This window comes from Danio aesculapii, chromosome 11 (assembly GCF_903798145.1).
Source record: "Danio aesculapii chromosome 11, fDanAes4.1, whole genome shotgun sequence".
In the NCBI taxonomy this organism is placed as follows: domain Eukaryota; kingdom Metazoa; phylum Chordata; class Actinopteri; order Cypriniformes; family Danionidae; genus Danio; species Danio aesculapii.
Genome location: NC_079445.1, coordinates 28,061,920 through 28,069,819, shown reverse-complemented (window position 1 = coordinate 28,069,819; position 7,900 = coordinate 28,061,920). Strand labels below are relative to the sequence as shown.

Below are 7,900 nucleotides of genomic sequence, written 5' to 3'. Positions count from 1 at the left end.
AACTGTCCTTGTCCGTTCTGGTGTCTGCCGGATGAATAATAGGCAGCATATGAGCCAGACGTTGCAGATTTCAGAGTCGCTCTGCACATTTTTTTTTAAACCTGTATGACATCTAGCCATTATCGCAGACCGTATTCATCATCATGGTCAAAACCAGTAAGTTCAGATTTATTCGCCGTGTGTGTGTGTGTGCTGCGAAGCATCGCTGACAGCAGCGCGTAGTCGCAGCAAATGAGTTTAACCCGATCCAATAATGGGAGTCGATCTGTTATTTGTCGGTTTGATCTGAAATTCCCCCCCGCTGATTGTTTTGTTTTCAGAGCGCGAGCGAAATTTGCGCCAGAAACGCGTTTAAATTCTGTTCCGCGAATGTAAACAAAGAACAAGCGTTCCAGTCCACTGACTGATACATTTACGCGCGTTTAATCTTAACCCTTTAACGAGCCCAGCGATCGTTACAGTTCATTCGCGGAGTCTGGGATGTGAGAATTACAGGACGACTGTTGTTCAACTGACTAAAAGAGTGTGACTGTTTAACACGCGCGCGACGCCTTGTAAATAGTCTCGTTCTCATTGTCAGACTGAGTCCGCGGTTTACTGCATGTCGAAATGTGTAAAGAATTGTGTGGATTGACACTGCTGTGTTTGTTTCTGTTGCTGTGACTGAGCTTTACCGCCTTCAGTGATTTTAAACCTCTCTGACCTCTATTGAGAGGGCTGGGCGACTGATTCTGGCAGATCAGATGAAGGGAGAAACCAATTATGCCTTTAAAGTGTGATGATGTTAGCACCCATTATTGTCTGATAAGCCCTTTTCACTGTTTACTTGTCAGGAATATGTTTCTGCGTTCTTGCTGTTAATATTGTAGTCGTTTTGAACTCTTAGTATCTGTTGTTTTTAATAGACTACTATTCACAATAGCTTCAAAATAAATAATGCTATCTATAGCATTTCCTCAATTTTTCTTTATCTAGGGTAGTTTCTTAATATGTAAATTAAACATAAGATATCAACACTATAATGATATTTATTTAATAAAAACACACATGCGTATGCATAGATTCAATGTAGCTGTATTTTTGTCTTATAAAATGTACAGTAATCTTTATTATGAATGTATATCTAAGGTGGCTTGCAGAACTCCAAGGAAAGCTCAGCAGATTTTTATCAGGACTGACATGTCTGTCATTCACAGTTAAACATCCTCTGTCCTTTGCATGTTTGTTTATTAAATATTTTGGTTAATTTGATGCTTTCAGCTGCTGGTAAGAGAATAGTACACACAGTCCCATTTATGTTGACCATTCTAAAGAATTCTGCTGAAAGCTATTAGCCCCCCCCCCCCCATATTTTTTCAACAAATTGTTTCATTAGTTAGTCAATTTGTAGAAAGAACCCTCCGTCAGTAGCTTGCATGGAAAACCTGGATCTTTATGAGATTTAAGCTTTTTTCAGTCATTTACAAAATACATTTTGTAGTTTACTCTAAAAAATAAACTAAGTTAAAGGTAAAATTATAGTTAATAAAACATTATAAACAATAAAAGAATAATATAACAAAATCACACTACAAAATTACTAAAACTTTGTAAAATAAAATAAAAGTAAACCAAAAGAAGAGAATTAATTAAAATAGACATATATAGGATGTAAGTGAGACTACGATACTATTGATTTTTTTTATTAATCAGTTGAAAAATGTTTAAAAAGCAGTGAATTAAAATCCTTTAAGAAAAATCAGGATCCAACATGATATAATACGCATTTATTTTTTCAATCAGAGAAAAAAAAAATCTGTACTTGAAATTCACTTTCGTAGTTTTCCACTAAATATTGCACACAACTCTTCTAGCATTCTTTCATGTGCAAAAAATGGATATGTCTTTCTGGATATGCATCAAATGGATTGCAGTTTACAGGGTTACACTAAGGTTACAGCGGATGTTCAAGGACACATGAACTCAATAACCTCACTTTTTACCTCACACCAGAGCAGCTATGAGATTCAAAACTAAAACCTAAACGTTTAAAGGGATGGTTCACAAAGAAACTAAATTTGAATCATCATTTACACACCCTTCACTTGTCCAAACATGTTTAAACTTTTTTCTGATGAACACAAAATAAGATATTTATAAAATTGTAGGAAACCGGTAGCTATTGACCTCCACCATATTTTAAAATATAATTTTTTGTGTTCAACAGAAGTAAGAAACTTAGACAGCTTTGAAACAAGTGAAGGGTGAGTAAATGATGACAAGGGATTTCATTTTTAAGGAACTATAACTTTAACCACAAGGCTACATTTAAAACACAGCAGGTCAAAAAAATCCTAATTTCTTCCCCAGTTGATTGTATAAATTAGAAACTATATATTTTAATAGAATTGTATTAAGTTTTCTAGAATATTTAATTCTAGAAAATAATTTTCTCTTAAATATGCAAATAAGGCATGTCTTCATTAAATATGTACCAATTTTTTATTTTTTAAAGAGGAAGGAGGAATTTTTGAGTTTTTCATTTTATTCTTCAAAAATATTGCAAAAAGCCAGAAAAAAAATCTAAATTATTTCGACAATCAGACATGAACACACATCCCTCTATATAAGCAATCACAATACATTTATGAATTAAACAGGTTATGAGTATGAAAGTTCTGCTGAAGTGGAGATGTGTTACTCAGTGCTATATTTGCCGGTATAAGGTTCTGATGGTATGATAACCTTTGATAAAAATTTCACGGTATCACAGTTATGTGATTACTGCTCTAAAATATATTCTTTTTAAATGTCTGGGTAAAAAACTCAAACTTTTTTCCTCTTTGAACACTATTTTATTTTGAGAAACATTTTAAATATTTTGGAGCAGTAAACACGTCAGGCTAAATAATAATGAATCATTGACTTCTGCTGTTTTAATAGTTTAAAAAACAATGATTTCTTTACAATTGAAAATGGCATCTTTGGATATCTTTTCTCCTGTAGATACTGTTGTCCTAAAAAAAAGTAAAAAAAAAAATCTATATATACACTGTAGGAAAATGGTTATCTTCCCTGGCCTACTCAATGCACAAAAAACGTATATCTATAAAAATATGTATTGAAGTATGAATTGAAAATTTAAAAGCAATTTAAAAGAAAGACTTAATATAGTATTTTGGATCTTTTCTTTATATTAGACAAAAAAAAAAAGACTATGAAAAGTAGGGCTGGCTGATTAATCGAAAAGTAATAGAAATGTTCATTCAGAACCTATAATCAATCAAATTTTTCCAGGTCAATTTTTTCATTTACTTTCCCTGCCGTGTGAGGAGTCTTGTAACTCTGCTTTCTCAAGGCTTATTTATTTATATATTATGATTTATACTTATATTATTCTTACATTATACTTTTGCCAAGCGCACAACAGTCCGGTGCACGCCTCTCAAAAAAATGTAACTACACGTCACATCAACACGTAGCACAAGCTCTGTGATTGGTCGGTTTGGTAGCGGTGACAAGGGTGGGTGGCACAGAGAGCTGCATTTTAGGCCGTGTGTGTTTCAATTTCAGTTGTTCAGTATTGATGTTCAATTAACAGTCATAGATGGTAGATAGTGTTTGTTTACTTCAATTATTTTAAATAATTATTTTAAATAATTTAATATTTAAATAATTTAAGTCATGCACCCTTCATTCAAAAATCGCTCACTTGTAATATGAGCATATTTACTGTTCAAAACTTGTCAGTGAACTATGAGGCCAAAAACTTTAAATAAATAAATAAATAAAATAATCGTTCATTAATCGTAATCAAGTTAAAATGTTAAATTAATTATGATTTAGATTTTAGGCCAAATGGCCCAGCTCTAATGAAAAGTAAAAAAGCGCTAAGTCGTGCACGAAAGACGTGTTGTTGTTTTTTGTTGTTGTTGTTTTTGGTGCATTCTTGCCATAATCCAGCAGAAAATCATGATCAACTCAAAATGACATTGATAAGTTCCACTTCCTTGCTATTACATCTAAAACTCCCACTATTTATAGATGTTTTATAAATGCTTAATCTATTCTGTTCCTCTACAATCAGTGTAGATTTTTCTCTACATATCAGTGTAAACATGTTGATATAATGATCTCTGCAAGCGAACTGGCAGAAACCAACATGTTTTGTTTTTTTCCTCCTGACCACATGCCGCTGTTTGTGATTGTAGGCGTTTGCTCTCAGCTCTTCAGGTGGTAGTGAATGACATCATTGCCTTCTTTCATGAGGCAGGATGCCAAATAGAAGTGGCGCATCACATCCTAAATGAGATTTGTCCCATTAATGATAATAGCTAGTCTGTGACGGAGCAGCTTTGGCATATTGCATGAGTCTTTTGTTAGTTTTTGTTGCTTTATTTGAAGAGTTGACATAGTTTAAAAAACTGAATCTGTACTTGCTTTCTTTGTGTTTTACTTCTATTTGAGTGTGAATCAGTCATGACCTGGTAGAATTACAGTGAAAATCCAGTGTCATGTTTTCTTTTGTTGTTTTTTTCCTCAAGTGACTTCGACCTGCATGTGCATCTAAAGCAGTATTTAAAGGCTTGTAGTAATTACCTTGTTGGTTTCTTGTATTTCAGACTGAAATGTAGTAAATTGACTTCACTGAGGACCTATTAATGCTTTTAAATTGATGCTTTATTAGATGTGATTATTTTTGGAAAAGCAGTTTGAAAGATTTTCTCCTAGAACTGTCAATGCTAAATATACAAAATAGCCCCGTAAATAAGCATTATCTTCATGTGCTGTGCTGCAGATCTGTTGCAGGTTGTTTGACAGTTAGTTTAAGGTCTATTGTGGACTGCACAACGAGTCATGTTGTATTGAATGTGTGTTTGTGCAAGTTTTGTGTAAGGAACAGCACACAAAAATGAAAATTGTATAATTGTTTACTCGCCTTCATGTTGTTGTTTTATTTCTGTGGAGATTTTTAAAGAATAGTTTTTTCATGTAATATATATACATTCTTGTTATGTTTCATTCTTGTCTGAAACTGAAACTTCAAGGCTGATTTATACTTCTGCGGCAAGCGCATGTATGCTCCGCGCAGCCTACGCGTGGATGCTTAAGGCTAATTTATACTTCTGCGTCATGCGCTCGCGTATGCTCCGCGCAGCCTACGGGTGGTAACATAGCCCTCGTCGTTGGTGACGTTGACACGTACCTCTCAAAAAATTTTACTACACGTTGAAACAACGCGTAGCGCAAGCTCTGTGATTGGTTGGCTTAGTAATACTGAAAAGTGTTGGCGGAGATGAGAGCTGCGCAAGCCCGATGGAGTGAGTGTTTACAAGTGTCGAATCCCGTGAATGATGTCTAGATGGAAACTGTTGTTTTGTGTTTACCTTATGATTAAAGTTGTTGCGCGTCTGCTCATTTCCACCTGAAAATGAGTGAGTTTGAGCCACTTTTTAGATTAAGGTAGCATTCAGAAAAAAAACACAGCTGAAGATGCTCGACACAAAGGAACATAAACACCTACTGCCAGCTAGCGTTTCAGAAGTGTTATTGCAGAGCAACACAAACAGCGCACAGAAGTGTAAATGCATGGCTATTGCATGCGACGTGGGTCAGGCCGATAACTAGACACAGAAGTATAAGCAGGCTCTAGCCCTCGCTGTCGCCGACGCTGACATGCACCTCTCAAAAAATTTAACTACATGTTGTAAGGACGCATAGCGCAAGCTCTGTGATTGGTTGGTTTGGTGGGGCTGACAAGTGTGGGTGGGGTAAGAGCGAACCCGTTGGAGCGAGTGTTTACAAGTGTGGAGTCCTGTGAAATAGCTTTGCATGGAAAGTTTTGTTTTGTGTTTACCTTATGAATAAACTTGTTGCACATCCTCCTGTTCCCGCCTCAAAATTGAGCGAGTTTGAGCTACTTATACATTAAGGTAGCGTTCAGAAATTCAAAACACCAGCGAAGAAACTCGACACAGAGGAACATAAAAACCTAATGCCAGCTAGTGTTTCGGAAGTGTTATTGCAGAGCATCAAAAACAGCACGCAGAAGTATAAATGCACAGCAACACGCAAGGGATGCGCTGTGGGAAATATAAACCAGGCTGGAACTGAACTGAACTGCTTTTTTTAACTTGCATTGCGTTAAACTGACTTAAAACATCAGTCTTGTAAAACCTAAAAGATTAAGTTGCAAGATTACTAACTTGAAACAGGTTTAAATTTAGGTGAACACAAGCTGATGTTGAAAAAACGTAAAATATGTTAAATAAAAAATATGTATATTAGATAGACTACTTTCCAAAATACTACATGTCTACATTATAGGGCTGTGCGATTTGGGGAAAATATCTAATTGTTTTTTTTTTTTTTTTGGACATGTATTGCGATATGATTTATGGTTAAATTCAACTTTTAAGCTGATTTTAATTTAATTTAAGCTTCAGCTCAATAATCTGTAAGCTATGGCAACTATTCTGCGACAGCTCTTAAAATATACCTGTTTTTGTTCGCTGTCTGTGACTTTGATACCAAAATATTCCCATATTACAAATGCCGAATTTCGTTGATATAAATTCGTCTATTAATGCTTCTGAAGCATTCATGCCATCATGCCACTTGTCAGCTCTTTCCTGCTTGTTTTTTTTTTTTATTGTGGGCGTAGTTCAGTTGCACAATTCTGATTGGGCAGAACGAAAGTGTGCTCACTCAATTGGCTAGTTATAAAGCCTCGGTCAGATCACACAAATTCAGCGCAATTTCCTTGACACGTAGGGTGTCGTGGGGAGTCGTAAATGACAAATGTACATCGTGACACAAGATTTAATTGTTTCTTCATCTGTAATGTGGCACAGTTTATGACAACTAATACCATGTCTGCGATGCCTCACGACACCGTCGCAGAAAGTCTAGCATGTTCATTTTCTGAAGCATAGAGGACTGGTATTGAAGCACTTCACCTCAGATGTTATTCTTGTTTATATATATATATACATATATATTTTATATTGCAGCCTAATTAACTAATCGCAACATTTCAAATTGCGATTCGATTTCGAATAATCGCACAACCCTACTACATTATATGATATTGCTTTGTTTGTTAAGGATGAAAATTTAGTTTTAAAAGAACATTCATAATCTGTTCCAAATAATATAGCACATGTATGCTGTTTTGATCAGATTTTGATCATTGTATTTTCTAAAAAATATTGTTGCATGAACATTTTTCAAAAGAGTGAAAGTAAAATGTAGGTCATTTTGGAGACAGAGAATAAACAACATTTTAAAATATTTATTAAAATAGAAAAATATTGTTTAACTTTGAACCATACAACAGTGTTTTATTACATTTGTATTATTTGCTTTCCTTGTGTGGCATTATGCATTTCATTTGCCATATTTAATCATTTTTTAGTATATTGTTTTGGTACAAAAGTTGGATTTTGATGACTGCAGTCTCTAAATTAATGCATTATTATTATTTAAAAATTAAAAACAAAAATGGTCATTTTAACTTTACCATTAGAAGAATATACAGTGCTCAGCTTACACCCCTCACAAATCTATCTTTTTAATTAATATTTTAACAGGAAGCTATACAATATTATATTTGTGCAAATACATTAGTCAGTACTAAAGCCTAATCTGGAGCTTATGTAACAAAATAACTTATGATAACGGTCCAAAAACTAGTACAGCCAAACTTGTATGTTGTAGAAAAATAGTAAATATAAAAAAAGAGGAAAAATCAAGAAGCAAAAAACAAAAAGAAAATTACAAATTTTAGATAAAATTTTGTAGGTTGTAACTTTTTTTGCAATATTCCGCATGAATTTAATTGTATTATCTTTCAGTTTCTAAGCATGTTTGGTGACTAAAATATAATCTTAATAAATATTTCTGTTAAATAAATCAAATT

At 34.1% G+C, this 7,900-nt stretch overlaps 1 protein-coding gene across 2 annotated transcripts in view; it reads left to right on the top strand.

Moving 5' to 3' along the window:
- Positions 1-7,900, top strand: part of phf2 (PHD finger protein 2) — a 67,112-nt gene that overhangs the window by 920 nt on the left and 58,292 nt on the right. The window lies entirely within an intron of this gene.